The following is a 21,877-nucleotide window of genomic DNA, read 5'->3' as shown; positions in this document are numbered from 1 at the left end:
TAATTGCAGGGCTGTTTAATGTCCTGCAGTGTAGACATCTGGGCCTGGGCTGGAGACTGTGCTCTAGGATCGTGTGAGGTGGGAAGGTCCAAGAGCTTAGGCTGCAGCCTGAGCCAGAACATCTACACCGCTTTAGTACAGTGGACTGTTCTTGCTAGGATTTTTTAAATAATAAAAAGCCACTTATACGAAGCCCGCAGTGCTCTTACGCTCCAAATTAGATTTAAAGTCGTGTTTTCAAAAGTCAATGAATGGGACTTAGGCTTCTAAATCATCTGGGCGTTTTTGAAATTTTTACCCTTAATCATAGTGATTAGGTGGATGATCCTGCAGCAGACCTCACTATGGGCCTGATTCTCCTCAGACACTGGTGTAACACCAGTGATTTCAGTGGAGTTGCTTCTGATTTAAACTGGTGTGAGTGAGAGGAAAATCAAGGGCTTTATTATTATTAATTATTATTATTATTGCACTGTTCATTCTCAAGGAGTCGCAGAACTAACTTTTTGCCTGTTGCAGTCTGTCAGGAAGCTGAGGGTGTATATTTTAAAGCTTGTTTAGGACTATACTCTATTGTTTTCAACCTTTATCTGTGAATAACTATCAGTTATCTTGGAATCTGACTGGCACAGTACAATATGGGAAATAAGAGCAATTATGAAGAAGCTTACTGTTCCATGATCAAAATCTTTGCTTCATTATTTCTAGATGTTGAACTTGGACAGACTTAGGGTACGTCCAGACTACCCGCCGAATCGGCGGGTAGCGATCGATTTTGCGGGGATTGATATATCGCGTCTCATCTAGACGCGATATATCAATCCCCGAACGCGCTCCCATCGACTCTGGAACTCCACCGGAGCGAGTGGCAGTAGCGGAGTCGACGGGGGAGCCGCAGACGTCGATCCCAAGCGGTGAGGACGGGAGGTAAGTTGGGATAAGATACTTCGACTTCAGCTACGGTATTCCCGTAGTTGAAGTTGCGTATCTTACCTCGACACTGCCCCCCAGTGTGGATCAGGCCTTAGGAGAGTAAATAGACTTTTCCAACAGGAAATTGACTTCATGAGTGGTCCTGGGATAATATTAGCTGGCTGCTATGCTAAGAATGACATTACTTCCATTAATTAATCACTTAGGGTATGTCTACCCTACCCGCCGGATTCACGGGTAGCGATTGATCTATCAGGGATCGATTTATCGCGTGTAGTGTAGATGCAATAAATCGATCCCTGATCGCTCTCCTGCCGACTGCTGAACTCCAGCTCGGCGAGAGGCGGAAGCAAAGTTGACAGGGGAGCAGCGGCCATCGATCCCGTGCCACGAGGATGTGAAGTAAGTGATTCTAAGTCAATCTAAGATACATTGACTTCAGCTACACTATTCTTGTAGCTGAAGTTGCATTCTTAGATCGATCCCCCCTCCCATAGTGTAGACCAGCCCTTGGGGAAGGATTTTTCAAAGTGAACCAACCTATTAGTTTTAAACATATGACATTTAGCTCTCTATAAATAAGTTGTAGAATTGTTATTTAAAATGTGTGCTCACCGCAATCAGGGCATGCCAGGGGTAAAGCAGTCTCCTCTGCATTTCTCTGAGTTACTTTATCATTTGATCACAAAGACATAGGGGTGGAGACATGAAACTTCTCGTGATTTCATCCATTCATTGTGATTTATTATTTGTATTCCAGTTGCACCTGAAGATTCCATTTAGGGCCGCATTGTGCTAGGCACTGCTCGCGCGCACGCATGCACGCACGCACACACACACACACACACACACACACACAGAGTCCCTGCCCTAAAGAGCTTATGATTAAATATGCAAGAAGTAAGAGCTTGTCCCCACTAGTGCAATTGTGAGTATAGGTGAGTATAGGTAAGGCCAGTGTGTGACAAATAAGAGAGGGGAGGATGAGAGTCAATGCTAGGAGCGTGTGTGCACACAGGTTAACCAAACACACAACTTGAGGGTTCTGAATCATTTAAATACAATTAAATATGCAAAATCCCAATGGCTCCACTCCTGGTCACTGTTAGCTGGTGATTCTCTTTAGATATGATGGTAGAAGTGCGTTTTGACAAGGAGTTTGAAGAAGTCTGTTACGATTAAAAACTCCACATTCTATCTTCCCCTCTAGCCCAAGTATCCACCCACTCTTCGCTTTCACTTTTTTTCCCTTCATTAATAATATTAAAAGACAAACATTGGATGGTTAACTGTGATTTACACTTGAAGACTAGCAACTCCCGTAGCAGTTTCCCCCACCAATGCCCCAGTAAACTAAAGTGACTGAATGTTGTTCCCTGGGCTCACACCTCACTCTTCATTAATGTTCCTTTGCAGCACCCACTTCCGCTGCAACTCCTACCAGAAATCAGACAACTAATAATAGCTTGGTTGAGAGCCAGTGGGGGCCAGTGCTAGATGTACGGGGAAAACACACTGCACAATTTATCCCTCTCCCTCACCTCATATTTGTTGATTGTCTTCTTACATTGTTAGTTCTGGGGGGCAGGAATTGTGTCTTCCAACTTGAGGGGTAAAGCTTAGCACATGGTAGGTGCTACTGCAATAAAAATAATACATTATTTATTTATATTAGGGCAGTGCCTAGTGGCCTCAGCTGAGATCAGGGCCTCATTGTGCTAGGCACTGTACAAACACAAAGTAAGAGGCAGTTCTTGCCCCTGCAAAACTTACATCCCAAAGGGCAGAAAAAGGAAGTATTGTTACCCCCATTTAACAGAGGGAGAACTGAGGCACAGAGAGGTTCAGGGGCATGCCAATGTCACACAGGAGCTCTTTGGTGGAGTTGGGTATAGAATCCATATCTCCTGAGCCTCAGTGCAGGGCCTGAGCCACAAGACCACCCTTCCTCTCTAAAATCAGATGGCAGGTCACTGGGCTTTTCTTTGTTTTCCATTTGCCTTTCTCTCTCCTCCTCCCTCCCACCAGACAGGCTTCTGATGCAAAGAGGAAACCTTATGTAGAAACACTCTCCCTTGTGCTAATTCCTCTGTGCCTGCACAGATGTCACAGATTACAGTTATACCACACCCGCCAAGACATTACAGACATTATTAAAATCAAAGACATGCTGCTCCAAAACCCAGGCCCTAACACTTGAGCTAAAGGAAAATGTCTATTACCTGTAGTAATATTAAGGCTTATATCTTATATATGCTCTGCAGCCATTAACGAACCAGCGCATGACACAGCGCTGCATGTACTAGTAGATGTGGGGACTCACTTGAATCACTGACAGTGAGTGGGTGATATGCTGGCACTAAAGGCCAAACCTGTCCTTGTTCTCCCAAACCCCATAAACATTTGATGCTTCAGAATGTCCCATCCTTACCAGCATTAATGGAATTTTTATAGCGGCATCTGAAAGCCATGCTTTGCTGGTAACATTGCTTTGACACCTCTTTCACATTCAGCCGCACAAGAGGTATTAATCTGGAGCTCTGCGAAAAATAATAATCTAGACAGCCAGACTGGGAGTCCTACCAGTCTGCCCCATCAGTTCCTATAAGCCTGTAGGGCAGGGGTTCTCAGCCTCTTTCTTTCTGAGGCCCACCCAACATGCTATAAAAACTCCATGGCCCACCTGTGCCACAACAACTGTTTTTCGCCATATAAAAGCCAGGGCCGGCATTAAGGGGTAACAAGCAGGACAGATCCCCGGGGCACCATGCCACAGGGGACACCATGAAGCTAAGTTGCTCAGGCTTCAGCTTCAGCCCCAGGTTTTGGCTCGGGGCCCTGGGCTGCAGTCCTGCACAGCAGGGCTTCGGCTTTCTGCCCTGGGCCCTACTGAGTTTAATGCTGGCCATGCTTGGGGATCCTCTGAACCCTGCTTGCGGCCCTCCAGGGGCCCCCGGATCCCTGGTTGAGAACCACGGCTGTAGAGGAAGACAGCTGCAGCTGTAGCGTTGGCTGAACTTCACTCAGAATGTGTGCATTCATGATTCCAAAACATCAAGTGTTTTATTGGCCTTATCGATACACCAACTGCAATTTTTCATTTAATTTTCTTCGGTCGCTTGGAAGGTCTGGTCTGCATGACAGCTGCAAAAGAAATACCTGTAACAAACTAGCTGAGCGACTTAACTAGGTGTGTCTTTTAGTCCAAGAATTCAGAACTTTCTTGTGTTTGTTATCAATCAAACTGAAGCCAAAATTACAGCTTAATGATCAGGTTGTTTTACCAAGCAGGCACCGCAGATTGGTTTTACTTACAGTGGTGAGGAAAATAGAGTGAAAACTAGAATAAGGAAGGTAGGAAAAATTAAGCCCAAGTTTGACTCAAACTTCAGAAGGTTTAGCTGACATTGGCAATATTTGTGTATGGTGCTTGCAATCTTTTAATCACATTCAAATAGTCCATCAGACTGGACTACTATGGTATATATAGTTCATAGAACAGGTTAAAAAATATGAGGCAAAGTGAGCTAATAAAGTGTAATGAAAACCAGAGAAATCTCGCAAATTAACTGAGACGATTTCCAAATGCAGAATAATCTCAAGCAAGGTGAGCCCACTAGACCAGGTATTCCTTAAATGTTACCCTCTCCTCAGCTGAGGCCTGATCCAAAGCCCACTGGATTCAATGGGAGCCTTTCCAATTGACTCCAACAGGCTTTAAATTAGGCCCATAGACTGCTGTCAATTTATTTACTACAAAACCTACCTTAACCATAAATCATAGAAGATTAGGGTTGGAAGAAACCTCAGTAGGTCAACTAGTCCAACCTCCTGCTCAAAGCAGGACCAACCCCAACTAAATCATCCCAGCCAGGACTTTGTCAAGCCAGGTCTTAAAAACCTCTAAGGATGGAGATTCCACCACCTCCCTAGGTAACCCCTTCCAGCGCTTCACCACCCTCCTAGTGAAATAGTGTTTCCTAATATTCAACCTAGGCCTTTCCCTCTACAACTTGAGACCATTGCTTCTTGTTCTGTCATCTGCCACCACTTAGAACAGCCTAGCGTATCTACCTCTCCCCCCAGTTGGTTGGTGTTTTCCGTGTGGGAACAGGAAACCAATCAGAGCCTTCTGAGCAACCAACTCAGGAACCTGCAATATCCCAGTGAGCACAAACCTCAGCGCCTTACCAGCAATGTGCAAACTCTACTTCTTTGACCCAGCTGCTCCTCAACACCACCACCTGAAGTGAACAAACTGACATAAAAAACCCCACACCATTAACAAAGTCCAGTTCCTACTGATAATAGCCAAGAAGAGGAAGAAATATATCTGAATGTGTACGCATTCGGATTTTGGGAGTCACTCATATATGACAGTGAAGAGGGCAATAGATATCCCTAATGCTGATGATCTGTAAATAAGGCTCTAGAGACAAAAATTTCTCAGCAGGATATTGGTAAAAGCATGCCCAGTTATGCTGTGAAAAACAATTCTTTTTAAGTCTTGAAATGTAACCTTTCTCTCTCTCAGCTGATTTCCTCTCCTTATTTAATCCCTTTTTTCTTAACATGGAGTACTTTCAGTCTCCTGTAGTAAGCCATCTGTATTCTATACTTACACCAACCCACACAAACTGTACAGGGCAAAGGACAATATCATGCAGTGTAAAATCAAGCTGAGTCTCTGAACATGTCATCATCCATCAGCAAAGTTGTAATTGTCTTGATGTTATACCTATGAAAGAGATGCATTGGATACATCTTGGCTTTTATAAACAGACACATGGCCAACATCAACCAATGAAAAATTAGCATTTAACTATCAGCAATTACACAATGCACTTTTAATGATACAGCACTGAAATGGCATAGAATAATTTGTGTTGAGTGGAAACAGTGATCAAATCAATAATTTGGAAATAGTATTGGAGGGAAAAGAAAAGAACTTAACAACAGAACTCAACACTTCGGCAGCACTTCATATTTTTCAAATCACTGTACAGACATTGACTAATAACATTAACTCGAAGGAGAATTCCAGACTATGACAGTATAAGTAAAAAATGAGTATTTATAAAATTTAGGCCAGCAAAGGAAGAAAGGAATGTGCTCTGGAGAGAGACTCAATTAAGTCTGAAGGGTAAACTAACTTTGATGCTTATCTTTAAACAGACAGTTCTACATGTCTGCTTGGAAGAGTAATATAGAATAGGAGGAAGTAGTGGCAAGATGTCAAACTGTTCCACTAATTGTGGAGCCCTCTAATTTCAAATTCTGCTATTAAAGTAAGTGAAAAGCCCGGGACAAGCAGCTTTTGGGATACAGGAATTGCCATACTAGGACAGACCAATGGCCTGTCTAGTCTGCTACCCTGGGAATGTCTGTCCTGAATTTATACCTCTGTGTTAAGGGAATTCGCCATCATTAATCCTGGATTGACCTTTAAAAATAAAACAAGTTTCTACAACTGCAGAAGGAGAGCTCTTGACCTTGGTGGTACAAGAAGAGTGGAATCTCCTTTCCTGGAATCTCCATTACCAACGGAGTCTCTGTATACAAATTCCCAACAAAATTCCTTCTATCAGTAAAAATAAAAAACCCAAAACAACCATCTCGTGCAGGCTAGATAACTGTTAGGCAATACATCAGCAGGGAGTGAAGCATTGCTCTACAACAATGTACAGCTTATCAAGGACTGCATTCACAGGCAGGAAGGACAAGGGGGGATGAATTGTACTGATGGACTAACAACCCCACCACAAACTCCACAGCGGAGAAGGAGGGTGTGGTCTTTTAACTATAGAGAATGCAGTACACATGGAACTCAGTGCAGGCTTTCAGCTTTGCTCTAGGAGAGGATCTCTAGCTTTCCTCCTCAGACCTTGTTTCCATAGACTCATGGCCAAAAGCATACTGAGGCCTCTGCTTACCTTAAAAGGCACCATACCTTTATTTCATATTCATTTTATTATGGACATAATCAGGAACAGATTAACTCTCCTGAGGGCCTGGGGTTAGTAGATTTTGTGGGGCCCCTTGGGGTTTGGAGTGTGGGAGTGGGCTCAAGGCTGGGGCAGGGGATTGGGGTATGGGAGGGGGTGCAGCTCCAGCTGGGGGGGTGGGCTCTGGGTTGGGGCCAGGGATGGGACAGGGGGTTGGGGTGCAGCAGGAGGTTCAAGGTGCAGGTTCTGGGTGGGAGTTTGCATGTGGGAAGGGGCTCAGGGCTGGGACAGGGGGTTGGGAGGGGATGAAGGGTGTGGGGTTTGGGAGGGAATTTGGGTGGAGGAGGGAGCTGGGGGCCAAATCCACAAAAACTAAGAAGAAATTGGGCTTGTTTTAGGCTGAGTTGGCTCATGCGTGGCATGTTGGCTAGCTTTTTGGCTTTCAGGGCTTTTATAATAGCTTGTAGCTTCTTGCTTTTTGATTGGCTCCTGCCCCTGGCCTGCCCCTGTTCCCAGCCAATCAGAATGAAAGCTTGAATTGGGTGATTTCGGCTCCACTCCAGCCACAGTGTGTGTGTGTGTCCCCCTGTGTGCCTGACTGTGCGTGGCAGCACGCTGAATGTGTGTGTGCGTCCCCTCCCCTGCTGGGGTTACAGAATTATTTTTAGGAATTCATTTCAAAACATTTTAACTACTTCATACTCTATTATTATCATTATTATTTCAGTGTGGTAGCCCCTTGGCGCTCCAGTTATGGATCAGAGCCTCACTGTGCTAGGCGCTGGACAAACACAGAACAGATGGTCTCTGTCCCAAAGAGAGTACAGTACTAATATGTCCTTCTTTGGTATCACTGCACATCCTGGCCTACTCCTGTAACGTACTGAGTGTCCTTGGCTATTAGTAACTTCAGAAGGGATTGAGTGCACTCTACTCACCACAGGATCAGGCCCTTTCAGAGACTGTACATATATTTTTTTAAATGTCTGGGACTCTATTTTCCTGCAGCATGGTATAGGTAACCCGCACTGGAGCACAGATGCCATCAGGAGCTACACATGGCCTTTGACAGAAGAACAAGCCTTAAGCGTTGACACTGTATCTAGTTCAGGTGGCTCAGCTGATGAGTTTCTCTCCTTCACAATAGCCACAGATCTTTTTTCAACCAAACAGCTCCACGTTCCCTTTTACAACTCAACCACCTAGAAGAAAACAAAATCATGCAGTTTGTTTCAGATCTGGTGATGATATATCAAGGAAGGGATTGGCCACAGGAAGAGACAATGGAGGAGGGGTGTGAATTTATACTGTTACTAACCCTCTGTTTTGGCAGACAGCTCAGGATCCAGGATTCCACTGTTGGGTACAGTTTTTCATGCCCACCAGACTGTGTATGCATTGAACTAATGTGAAGATGAGATTAACATTCCTTTAATTAATCTTGCTTCTTTTGATACAGATTTAATATGTCCTCACCCAGTTAATGCATCAGTGAGTGAAATTCATGATGGGTGTGGAATATCAAACCATCATTCTTTGTGCTGGAAAGTTTTACAACACTTATCAGAGGGGTAGCCGTGTTAGTCTGTATCCACAAAAACAACGAGGAGTCTGGTGGCACCTTTAAGGTCTTTGTAACACTGGAAATGATGTACATGGCTGAAGATTTGCTGGGTTAGCGCTGTCAGCAAGACAATATTGGCTCAGTGGCAGAAGGGTGGTGTGCTACAGGTCCATGCAGTGGATGGGTGTTCAGCTCTGGACAATGCCATCCATTCATTGAAGCGAAGGGTACTCAGAGGTGATTCGCTCAGGCTGCTGGAAAGAAAGAGAAGTCAGCGTATCACTTCAAATCACCCCATGTGCTGCTACACACAGCAGAGAACAAAGAATGCATACAAGCATGCTCTAGTATCCCTTGCCTTGAAAAAAACCTTCCCTCAGCTCCATCTGCTGTCCTATCTCCTGCCCTCAGCCTCGAGCATGTTGTCTGCTTCCACTACTCTGTCTTCCTCTCCTCTGTCTCTCTCTCCTTGATTCTCTCTAGTGTGCCTTCTAGCCCCTCCACCCTTCCAGAATCATGCTCACAAAGATGGTCAACTGCCTTTTCCTTGTTTGAATGAATATTTCTTCTGTTCCTACCTTGATCTGTCTGCTACCCCAACCCCCCTGACACACAATCTCCTCTACCTCCTCGCCAGTCTGCTGTGTGCCTGTAATTTCCTGGTTGTCCTCCTACCTTGCTGACTACTTCCTTTTGTATCTCTTTGGCCTGCCCTATTTGCTGTTCCCGTGGAAATTATTTATACGCAGTGGAACAACTAAGTATTCAGTGGCAAAGAGGGACATGAGCTTGAGTCAGACCCTCCCAGATAAGTGCCCTAATCACCAGGCTGTAGAGTCATTCCCTACTGGTTCTCTGGCTCTATGACTAGTAAAGTATTCTATATATGGTGCAACAGCTTTACCAGGAGAGACGGAGAAAACTCCTCCGCCAGAATTCCCCATAGTCCAGTAGTTAGAGCCCTCTCTTGTAATGTGGAGACCCCTGTTTAAATCCCTGCTCTGCAGCGGTGGGGCAGGGGAACTGAATTTGGGTATATCACACCTCACTGAATGCACAGGAAATGAAGAGCTGGATTTACAAAATGATGAAGAGGAGTTACCACCTACCTTATTAAAGTGTCCAGAAACTAAAGGAAACAGTTAGTTTCAGATCAAATTAAACTTTTAATTTGACCCAATACTACATTTTTACCAACTTTTCCATTTTACCAATATTTTTCAGAATTTTTGGATACGATTTGACCCAAACCAATTTTTTTTTTCAATTTTTTGGAACTGTCAGTGAACCAAAAGATCGGGTATTCACACAGCACTTCCAAAAGTGACAATGGTCAGGTCTGGTCAGTCTTTGGCAAGAGTCGAGTAATAACTGAACGGCGGTTGGGTGAGATGAGCTATCTTTTTCAGAGGATCTCAAGGTGAATGGTATTGACAGACTGCTACTCTGGATAATAGTGCCAGAGAAAGGAATGAAAAGCCAAATTAATTATAAGTTGTGGAAAAATATGACAAAGCAAACAAGGCACGGACAAAACTTTCTTGTGTTTGCCACCACATATGATGCCCATGACACACTTTCTGTTCATAGCTGTGACAGGATTTACATCTCTTCTGAAAAGATGAAGGCTCTGAATTACTGTCTTAAGCTATTTCCAGAAGAAAGTGCAGACGCCATAGGACATGACTTATTAAATAAATGATTTGTTGACTTTGGCTAATACAATCAGATATGTGGTGCAGCAAGTTGTTTATTTACAATTAATGTGATATGACACCTGTTTATATGATTCAGATCAGGCAATCACAATGTACAATTAAATTAGTTGAGTTTTAACATAGTGCCTTGATCCACATTTTCAAAACTAGGAGCCTAAGTTGCAAATACACAGGTGCAAATACACAGCTAAGTATGCAACAATTACCCAACTGCATATGAAATTAACCATTTTGCACAGGCAACAGGATATTTTCCTAAGATGAATTACCTTTGTGTGGGCATAGATGCACAAGATAGAGGCCCGTTTTGAAAATTAGGGATTCTTTTACAGCATAGATAAAAGTTATTAAGTGAAAAATGGAAATATAACAACTGCCCATGTCCCTCATAAAGCACGTGGAAGTAATACATCCTCCCTGTGCAGAAATAGGAAAATGTGGCTAACTTAAAACCTTATTGTATCCCTATATAATGTCCATGAATCCAATGCCTACATGGTGCTCCTGTCTCATACTACCCCTGAATGGCCATATACCACTGTAGTGAGGCCTTATTGAAATAATGGGGCATCTAAAGGCCCCTCCCCCAGCCATCTTGGAGGAGCCATTGGACACAGGACTTGACTAAATAGTGGGGGGACAACTAAGAAATAACAGGGCAGGGAGTGGAGGTCACAGGTTCAAAACTAGGGATTCAGAGGGGGACACCAAGCAGAGAACCCTGGATAGCACCCACTGCTCCTCAAAGGGAGCCAGCGGACACCGCCCAGAGGAACTCTGCCCAGATGCGTGAGACCAGGGAGGAATGGAAAGTCACAAAGCACCTCCCCATCCAGAATCCTTCTCCTGGTGTTGAAGATGGCCATACTGGCCAGGGCCAGGAGAAGGTTGACAAGGAGGTCTCGTAACTTTGTGGAGCCATAGACAGGGTGTGCAAATATAAACAGGTGTTGGGAAAAAAGCAGCCAGAACCTCAACAGGAGGTTACAGAGGAGCTGGAATAGGGGCTACAATCTGGTGCATTCAGGATAAGCATGCACCAGGTTCTCCCTCACACTACAAAAAGGGCAGGCACCGTGGACTGGGGTGAACTGCGCCAGGTATATGCCTGTGCTCATGGCTCCACGAAGGAGCTGTGAATCAATATCCCAGAGGACCATGGGACCAGGGTGGAATAGAGGCTGGCCCACCAGGGTTCTTCACCCTCTACAGGTGGTAGTAGGTCCTGCCACTTGGTATTAGGGCGGGACTCGAGGGTGAGGAAGTGAAACATATGGAACACGAGCATGTAGAGTTGTTCTCTATGTGCAGTTTTGAAAGTGAACCAGCTGCAAGGTACACAGTCAACTCGGGTTGTGGAAGGGTGGGAGGAGGGGCTCACGGGGCAGGGGCCTGATGTAAAAGTCTGGAGGGCCAGGAGTGAGGGGAGGGCAGGGACCACCTTTCACAGGACCTGTTCAAGAAAACCCAAGAAGTGGGTGATAAGGCTGCCCCCACCTCCTGATGTACACGCAGGGGGGTCTGAAGGGTGGAGAGCCCCATGCACCGACCAAGCACTTGGGGATCCACCCAGACCTCCCGTTATAGTCCAGGAGGTCTCCGATTCTGGTGGTTTCTGCCAGGACCAGCCTCCGGCGCACTGAGGGGGATTCCACCACCTGCACACAAAGGTAGGCGTTGTGTAGCAGAGGCTCCGCAAGGAGATCCACCCCCTCAGTGGCTACTATGGACCTGGTCGCCAAGAGCAGCTTCCAGGTCTGGAGAACATCCTGGTAGAAGGCTGGCAGTTCAGAGAGGTCTCATGGAAGACCTCGTGGATGGAGAAAAAAGAGCTGCTGGTTGTATCAGAGCCCTTGGAGGTGGCAGAGGAAGGCGTGTACCAACGTGCTCCATGCCAGACTCCCTGCACTGTAAAGGAGTCTCTGCAGGGCCTGAAGGCAGAAGACATGGACCTGGCTGCGGAGGTAGACCAGACCCTGTCCTCCCTCCTCCAGGGGAAGACTCAGAAGCCCTGCAGAGATCCAGTGCAGTGCCAGCCAGAAGAACACCAGAGTTACCCTCTGGATCCGGGCCAGGATCCCTGGGGCCAGGCTCAGAGTGTTGAGCCGGTGCCAGAGCATGGACAGGACTAGTTGGGGAAAAGGCACTGGAGCAGGCACTGAATGGCTTGAAGCGCGGGTGGGAGGGAGCTTGCCTGCCACCCATCCCCGACCACCAGACCAGAGCTCTTGACCCAGTTGACCCGGGCAGAGGAGGCTGCCAAATAGATTTTCTGGCAGGCCTCCACCCGCCCCAGGTCACCCGGGTCCTGGACCATGAGGAGCACATCATCGGCATATGCCAACAGGACCAGCTGCAACTCCAGCTCCCAAAGCACCAACTCGGTTAACCTCTGACGGAGGAGACAGATGAAGGGCTCAATCACTAGAGTATACATCTGGCCTGACAGCGGACACCCCTGATGTATCCCTTACCAAAGCTGACCGTATCAGTCAGGGTCCAGTTGAGCTGACCAAACACTCTGTGGAGGCGTACAGCACCTGCAGAAAACCCACAAACTGGGGCCCAAAGCCAAATGCCCACAGAGTGCCCAGGGGATACCCTATTGAACGCCTTCTCCTGGTCCCGGGGCAGGAGGGCGAACGACAGCCCAGCCCTACACCCAAGCTCCAAAAGGTCACAGACCAAATACAGGTTATTGAAGATGGAGTGGCCAGGGACGGTGTAGTTCTGATTGAGGTGGCCCATGTCCACCAGCACAGACCCCAGCCACAGCAAGATGGCCTTCACTACAACTTTGCCCTCTGTGACAGTATCAGAGGGGTAGCCGTGTTAGCAACAAAGAAATATCAGACTGGTAGAATCCTGTGGCACAATAGCAAAAGATGAAAGAATAGAAGAGCACTGAAGAAGAGAGAAGAAGAGAAGAAGAGAGAAGAAGAGAAGAAAGAAAAAAGAAGAAGAGAAGAAGAAGCAGAAGAAGAAGCTCATGAATCTGTATAAGAGGTGTGCTGAAATTTTCTGTGTCTTTCTTTGACTTGGGTATCCCCTGTTTCTTTTGTCATTGTCAATATGAATAATGAAAATGAATTTGAAATAAATAAAATAAATATGTGAGATATATAAAAAGAAAATTTAAAAATATAATAAAAGAAATAAAAAACATAAATTATTTAACAAATAAAAAAATTTTTAAAAAAATATAAAAAAAAAACATTTAAAAAAAAATATTTTCTAAAAAAAAAAAAAAAAAAAAAAAAAAAAAAAAAAGAAAATTAAAGCCATCATCAGTAACTGGGAAGAAAAAGTATGGATCAGTCACTGAGTAAAGTTCTCAGAATAATAAATAAATAACAGATAAATAGACTGGAACCAAGAGTTTCAGAATGGAGACAGAGTGATTCATAATATGGGGTAAACAGTGAGAAAAAGTGAGGTGGCAAAATTTGCAAAAAAAACAGTCAAGGTAAGGTGGCAAAAAAGGGTAAAAAGTGAGGTGAAGAAAAATTATTAAAAATAAATCTGACTGAAAAAAAAACTGAGATGAAAAAAAATTAAATGAAAAAAACTGGATGATGTAAATGAAATAATGTACAAAACAAATGTAAACAAATATAAATTCAAAAAATGTACATTTAAAATTCAATACAAAATAGATCTTGGAGTCATTGTGGATAATTCTCTGATTAACACTCAAGGAAGAGATCAGTCAGTCACTCAAAAAAAAACAAAAAATAATCTCCATGTAAAACAAAAAATAGATAAAAAAGAAAAAATAATCATTTAGAAATATAAATCATCCATAGTACCAATGATAATATTGTGTGTTGTGATGATCATGTCACCCATCCTAAAAATATATATAAGTGTGAAAAAATGTACAAGATGGGCAAATAAAAATATTGGAAAAGGGGAAGAAGGAGGAGGAGGGCACAGAGAAATGATGAGTTTTTTAAAACAGGATGAGAGATGGGACTAAGGGGGATGATGAAAAAGAAAAAGAGATCTGAGAAGAAAGTAAAAGAAAAAAACATAAAAATTTTATTTAAAGAAAGAAAGACACAAAGAAAAAAAATTAATGAAATTAAAAAACACAAGAAAAAAAAAAATAAAAGGAAATTTAAATAAAACAAAAACAAAAAAAAAAGGAAGTAAGGAAATCTTTTCAATATAGTTTTAAAAAGAACAGAAAAGGGAAAACAAAAAAAGAAAATTCCTGGAGAAAATGACTATCTGTGGCTAGATAGATTGATGGAGAGAGAGGATGTAGCCTATTAGAGGAGCCTGGAGAGGGAATGCCCGCCTCTGGGGATGGGGATGGATTTGCCAGAAGCTGGATTGATCATTCCCTCATGATGACTCTATTGAATTCCTGTTCTATTCTTTCCCTCTGACCACACTATTGTAACTGACTGTGAGACAGGGATGATATATATATGAAAAAAATTAAAAAAATTAATGACCATAAAATTGTAAAAAATAAATATAAATAAATGTTTAGTACACAAACTCCCAACATAATGAATAACAATAAATTTTAAATAATGCATTAAAAATATCTTAATATTTAAATTATTTTAAATCTATAAGTTTCATTTCCATTCTTATATCATTATTTCAAATTAAAAAAAATCAAAAACAAACAAGCACAAAGCAAACAAAATTTAAATCACCCAAACAAATGTTTCTTTCCTCTGCCTCTCCTTCACCCTCCACTCACTTTCTCAGCAGAAGTTCAGAGTTCAGAAGCTTCAGAGAGGGTGGGGGGTTTTCAGGTGGAGACAAAAAATGGTGGGTTGGCACAGTTTGCTGTGGCCATCACTCCACCACCCTGTTGCTGCATGCCCACACACCACACCTGTTGCTTCTGCTGACCACCCCACTGCTGTTCTGTACCTCCACCTCTGTGACTCTCAGCTCTGCTCTCAGTTCAGCAGCTCACAGCTCTCAGTGGGCTCAGCTGTGCCTAGTGCACTCTTGGTCTCTCAAACAAAAAAACACTACTTGTCTCTTACACTGTCCCCACAACAGGACTAAGCAGACTGGATTGATTGTCAGTGTGATTTCAGTCAGTGTGGTCTTAACAGAACAAAAGATCTACTAACAAATCCTAATCAGCTCTGTCTTTACACAGTGGTCTTCCAACAGTGGAGAGGCTCTCTTGATCTCCTTCAAAAATCACATCTCATCACAGGCTTCTACTGCCCTTACTATACAACAAGAACAACAACACATCCCCCCCCCCCCCCACACCCCAAGTGGTTTGTAAACCAACCCCCAAAAAAATCTAATCTGGACACAACACAGCTGCTTTCTGTTTGGTAGAGTAGGTAGGGTAGGTGTGAATGTAATAAGCTCCTGAAGCCAGCCCCCAGCAGCTCACTAGCTGTCAGCTCCAGCTCAGCTTAGGAGACTTTGCTTACAAATCATCATTTGAAATTATTTGGCCAACATCCATGAAAATGAAACATCAACAAAATGAAAAAAATAAAACAAAGAAAGAAGGAAAAAAATCTGGTCTAGGGTCATATCATACTTTTTATTATTCTTATATTTTTATTATTTTATCATATATAAGCTATAAGCTTTAAAGTTAATTTAAGTGTTGTTTAAATTCAGATTTCCAAACAGTCACTAAATTGTGTGTAACTAAACTAAAAAAAAAGGGGGGGGGGTGGAAAGGAAATTCAGTAGGTGACCCCCGGGTGTGTAGGGAAATCACTGCTCTGTGATGAGGAGCGAGACAGGGGTTCCGAAGGTCGTGGAGGTCCCCCTTCTTGGATAGCAAGGCGAACATGGCTCACTTGCATGACAGAGGGAGGACCCTGCTCCACAAGGACTCGGCCCAGACAGAGACAAGGTCCAGACCGAGGACATCCCAGAACACATGGTAGAACTCCATGGTCAGCCCATCCATGCCCGCAGATTTATTAGTGAGTGTACTGATGAGTAGCAGTACCTCACCTTGCAGCACACACAGCACAGCTCGAGGTGATGATCAATTGGAGTGGGGCATACAGCCACTGCCACACCAACCTCATAGGCAGGATATGGCTGGAGATAGACCATGGGCACAGGGCTAGAACAGCAGGAAGCACCCTCCAGGCTGAGCGTCATGAATGAGGGGGTGGCGCTGACACGAGTCTGGGGGGAAGTTTCAGGCTAGGTCTGAAAAAGACTTGATCCTCTGGGCTCATGTCAGGCTTTCAAATTAAGCCTGAGCATATTTCCAGAAGTGACCAGGGATTTTGAATGTTTAATCTGAAACATATAATAGGGTCCTTCTTTTCAAAGAGTGGGTGCTCAGCACTCTTTGAAAATCAGGTCCCTGTTAAGGTGTCTCAGATTTGGCACCCAAACATTTAAGCAACTGATATCATAACTTTGAAAATAGTGGCCCTTAACTTTGTGCTTCCTGACTTTTAAGTGTTGAAAATTAGAACCTCATTGTTACATTAACATATGCTCTTGCATTTTGTATATAAATTGATGGACTAGAGCTGCTTATATTATGCCAACACTGGGACATCCATGTTGTTACATAGTAATTTTTCAAATTGTTTCAACTGAGCAACAGTTAGAAGGAGAAAAGGGGAAAAAAACCTATATGTAAATAGTTGGCAACCACTTAGACTTTCAGACTTGAGTTTCCAGGCCATGAGCCAACAAAGACTAAATGCACCATGGAGGTAACAAAGTCATGTATTCAGACAGGGGTAAAAGGGAGCTGGGTGCATTGTTGGCCAGGTGGTTTAGAGGCACAGTGGAAATGCTATCCTCTGGGCCCTGACCCAGCTGAAGATAACTGATGTGAATAGCAAATAGTGTAGAAGAGATAAACGTGGAACACAGAAAAATGAGGGAGTACAAACTTCATGAAGAAATTTTTAAAAGTGATGCTTATCACCAGAGATGAGAGTAATAACATACAGGAAATATAGACTTGGGGTGTTTACTCCAGATTTTACATTAAAGAAGTCCACTAAAAATGGAGACAGCTGGGAAATGTATTGCTCTTGCCCTTTAACCTTCTGTATCTTGTTCAAAGATCAGCCAGAGTCCCAGTGTGTTTTCCTTGTATGCTGAGTATGTACTAATTATTATGCATTTTAAAAATACTTATGAGATGTGTTTTTAGGGCACATCGAAGTTAGTGGAACAACTCCCATTGGTTTAGTGAACTTTGCAGCCGGCCCTCATTAAACTTTGCAGCTCTAGCTTTGAAAACAAAATGCCGGAGCATTTCTTAGTCTGAAATGTCTGAACTGAGTTACCAGCCACATGACTTAGAATTTTAATCCTCCAACCATGTAAAAGCCCCCAGTTAAACAACATTGATTTCCCTTTTCCTTAGTCATGGAAAATGTTTATGTCACAAAAGGAAGCAATAGAAGCACATCCATGATAACCATAAAAATCACCAGAGAGAAAATGAAGTTTTCAGTTTCATTACTTTTCTTTGGTGAGATAATTAATTGCAAATGAAGGAAAGTGCAGATTCAATTAAGTAATGAAATAAAGGGGAGTTAAAAGCCACAGGGGATCTCTAGTTTTCTTATGTTAAAGCAGGGTCCATCTCCAAGCTTCATTGACTTGTTTATACTGTATAATGGTGTTTCATTTCTTTGAACCAAGGATGTCAGCATTAGCTGATCATAATTAGGAAATCGGGTTTAGAGAAACCTCTCAACTCAAATGAGATTTTCCTAAATGTAGCATCCCCACCCCCAGGAATATCCTGAACTACCTGCAAACACATCTGGCACAAAGCAAAGACAAAAATATATATATTTTTTAATAAAGGGCCAGATCTTCTGCTGATACAAATCTGTGTAGCTTCCTAGAAACGCAAGGCATGATCTTGTAAGGGGCTGAGCACTCTGCCCTGATACAACTGAGCACTTAACTATGTGCTCAACTTTAAGCACCTGAGTAGTCCTCCCATTGACTTTAAGTAAAGCACCTGCTTGAGTGCTTTGCTAGATGGGGGACAGCAGCTTGTATGATGGAGCCAGTGAAGTGCAGCGAGATTCACTTTAAAAAGAGAATCAAACTTTTTCAGAGCTTAAAAAAATGTTCATTTTGGGATTGGACTGTGCAGTAAGGTGATGGCTTGGGTCTTATTTTATTCAACAAATCTTCATTTCTGTATTATACACAGGGCTGGCCCACAACATTTTGGCCTCTGAGGCGGGGAACTCAAGTAGGGGAGCCCTATGCTCCCTCACTTGGGCCAAAACTTGGAAAGTCTCAATTCTGCCGTCTTCCTGTTCTACTCCTCTCATGGTACTGCTCTGCGCTACCTACCCCAAGAAAGGAGCACTAACAACTTAAAGTGCCTTGTTCAAAAATTTGAAGTAACACTTAATTTTCAAATGCCTGAACAGCAAATGTAACTTTTCTTGTCTGCATAGTAAACACTGGCATTTTTATCTGTTTGAATAATCAAAGTGGTGCTTTCCATGCTGCCTTGGTTGCAAAGATTTGAACTGCTTCCTGAAGGTCCACAGTCTGGGCCAGCTCATGCTCTATTGAGATGGTTGCAAGGCCGATCAGCCTCTCCTGTGCAGGGGCGGCTCTAGCTTTTCTGCCACCTCAAGCACGGCAGGCAGGCTGCCTTCGCTGGCATGCCTGGGGGAGGTCCCCGGTCCCGTGGATTCGGCAGCATGCCTGTGGGAGGTCCGCCGGTCCTGCAGCTTCGGCATACCCGCCGCCGAATTGCCGCCAAATCCGCGGGACCGGTGGACCTCCCACAGACAAGCCGCCAAAGGCTGCCTGACTGCCACCCTTGCAGGGACCGGCAGGCTGCCCCCTGCAGCTTGCCGCCCCAGGCATGCACTTGGAGCGCTGGTGCCTGGAGCCGTGGCTGCTCCTGTGTCATTGTGGAGCGTAGATGTGTTTTTATTGACTTCAGCTTGGAGAAGCTGCGTTCTCCATTGACAACTTTACAGGAAGAATTAGAAGTATGCGCACAGCAACAAAAGCATTTGGAAAGAGGGTGGTCATCTTATTTGTGCACATATATTCCAGAACAGCCTTTGGCATTGATCCTGCTGAAATGTATCTTGAAAGGGCTTTCAGTTCATCACCTAAATCACTCACATCAATATCGCGCATGTCATCATGTGTCAAGACTGTCTCTAGTGCCCTGCATTGCTGATGTAGGTCTTCTTCAGGTATAGTCAGGAGTTTGGGAATATCATACAACATCCCAAATATACTGCTGTGTTCCTTGAGCTGCATGAAACATTCTTCACCTGACTGTATTGCACAATCTAGCACCTGGTTAAAGAATTCAACTTTGAATTGTTGGTTTGGGGTCTCTTATGGAATTATCTCGCGCTTCGTAATCAAAATGTCTTCTTCTTCAGTGACTCTTGTATTCTTGAATTGGTGGGAAAATAGCTTCAGTGTGAATTTCCTCTGCCAACTTCTATGCACTCTTCAGAACGTTTTGAAATCCCTCATCTGACCGGTAAGACTGTAGGTATGACTTTGCTTTGTCCAGTTGTTCCATTGCTCCAGATATATCAAGGTTAACACTTAGCAGTGTCTTGCTTTCAACATTTATTTCATACAGTATGTCATGCCACAACATTACCCCACACAGAAATTTGAAGTTATGTATGTTTCTGGTGATTCCATTTCCCTCTGCCACTGTTCTCCCATGAACAGTTCCTGTCATAGCATTATCCTCCATAATGGCAACTATGGCATCATCTATCTTCCCAATTTGGTGTTTGATAGGCTTTATTGCCTCCCCTTGACTTTCCCATCATGTGGCACTCAGTGGTCTCAGTGTCAGAGAGGATGTTCCCAGATGTTGCTTCAAAATTTGCCATTGATGAGTCGGTGCAGAGAAAAATACATAGATGCTTTGAATTACCATACATTAAAAAATTCAGCAGCCTCACTAGAAGCTGATGCTGCATCACTGACCACCAGGTTCAATGAATGAGAACTGCATGGGACAAAAAAACTCTCAGATCCGTGTCTGCACTCCTCTCTTCTTTCCTCTCATGTTGGCACCATTGACCTCTCATGTCAGCTATTGCAATTCCCGTATCTTCCAGCTTTTTAAGAATCAAATTTGTCATACCAGCTCCTGTAGTATCACCAACACCAATGAATTCTAGAAAATGCTCTCTGACAGTCACCATTGCAGGGACATTCTCACTAGGTTCTATTGTTGTCACAAAATGCACCATTAAAGTAATTTGTTCCATATGGCTGATGTCAGGTGTGCAGTCCAGAATAATATCTTGCTGACTTCAGATCTGCCACAATCTTCTGTTTGACTTTTGTTGCCAATGAGTGTATGATCTCATTTTGAATTGTTTTTCCAAGTAGTGGTGTGTGTACATTTCTTGGATGGTGACTCTTCTTAGATGCTTCTGGAGTACAGCATCAAACTCAGCCATCAGCTCCACAATTTTAAGGGAGTTTCCATTGTTTGGCACATACAGCTGATCTGAAGTGCCACACAGTGCTAGGTTTTGGGTAGCAAGCATTCTCACAATGGCAATGAGCCTTTTCAGAACATTTTGCTGGTAAAGAGACTCTGATGCAATCTTCTCTTGATGCTGATCATCTATGGTGGCCTTTAACCTTAGTCTCATCTCAAGCTCTTTTCACCTATGGAATGCTCTCTTGTGATTTGCTGCCTTCTCATGGCATGCCAGATTTCTAGCCAGATTTTTTCCAGTCCTTTGTTCCTGTAGAACCCAATGTGGCTGGAACATTAGACTGGAAGAGTCTGCAACAAAAACAGTATGCAGCATTCTGGGGTTTTGAGTGCATAAGCCATGGCCTCTCCACTTCCTCACCATTGAGGATTTCACGCCAGTAATGTGTTGGATGGAAACTTCTATTTTCATTGTCTTTGGGGAACATGAAGTTTTTCACTTGCTGTGGCCCATGCAGTACAAGGAAGTCCCTCAGGCTACTGCTCAAGTGGGTCCATAGTCCTGGATCATCTAGACTTAAGGAACTAAACTCAGCAGCAGCTGTTTTCTGCGCCTCCACCACACTCTTCTCTGATCTACACTTTTCTTCAGGAATGTGCATGGTTACATCCATTTGAGATGGAGATATGGATGCTGCAGTACTGCCAGGTCACTGCACTCTGACTAACTGGAAGATCAGGCATCTCCTCACCACTCATATCCTCACTGGGGCTGGAAGGATCACCGTGAACATTTGTGTCTATGTATCTCAGGAGAGCTCTTTCCTGCTTACATAGAAAAGCTTCCTTTGCTTTCTTTCTTTTTCTGAATGCTGCCCCAGAGGGGTGTTTTCTTCTTTCACCCATGATTGCTGTTCTGTGCCAGCTATAGTGGCTCTCAACACTCAGTTGAAGGAGACAAATAAGCAGGCTGGTAGCAGGGCCTGAGTGAGGGAAGATATCAGCGTCTTAAGGGCCTAACTGGCTCCTACTACTTCAGTTGACTGCCTGTTCTCCTCAAGTGGGTTCAGGGAAGCAGCAGGAAACAGGAAGCTCCCTGAGAAGCTGGTGTTAAATCAGTCCAGGCTTCTGGGGTTGCTAGAGAGGTACATAAGAGGCTCCTCCTCCTCTCTCTCCCTGCAGCTCCTGCTGCTTTCTGTTATTCCCTCTCCCCTTTTCTCCTGCCTGCCTGTTATATCTCTTGTGCCCTCCTTCCTCCAGTGCAGCACTCCACCATCTCTGTGAATCTAGAGCAGAGAGAATACATATGCAC

At 43.9% G+C, this 21,877-nt stretch overlaps 1 protein-coding gene across 1 annotated transcript in view; it reads right to left on the bottom strand.

The window, feature by feature from the left end:
- Window positions 1-7,172: 7,172 nt before the first annotated feature.
- SOCS5 (suppressor of cytokine signaling 5) overlaps window positions 7,173-21,877 on the bottom strand; it is a 106,990-nt gene continuing 92,285 nt past the window's right edge. The window contains exons 4-5 of the transcript XR_005596292.1: window positions 8,197-8,696; window positions 7,173-8,080 (exon numbers count right to left, since the gene is read on the bottom strand). The gene's annotated coding sequence lies outside the window, so the exon portion shown is untranslated. The remainder of the gene's footprint in view (window positions 8,081-8,196; window positions 8,697-21,877) is intronic.

The sequence above is a fragment of the Mauremys reevesii genome, linkage group 3 (assembly GCF_016161935.1).
Source record: "Mauremys reevesii isolate NIE-2019 linkage group 3, ASM1616193v1, whole genome shotgun sequence".
NCBI classification, from domain to species: Eukaryota; Metazoa; Chordata; order Testudines; family Geoemydidae; genus Mauremys; species Mauremys reevesii.
Note: the sequence above shows the minus strand (reverse complement) of the source record. Positions and strands in the feature narration are given on the sequence as shown.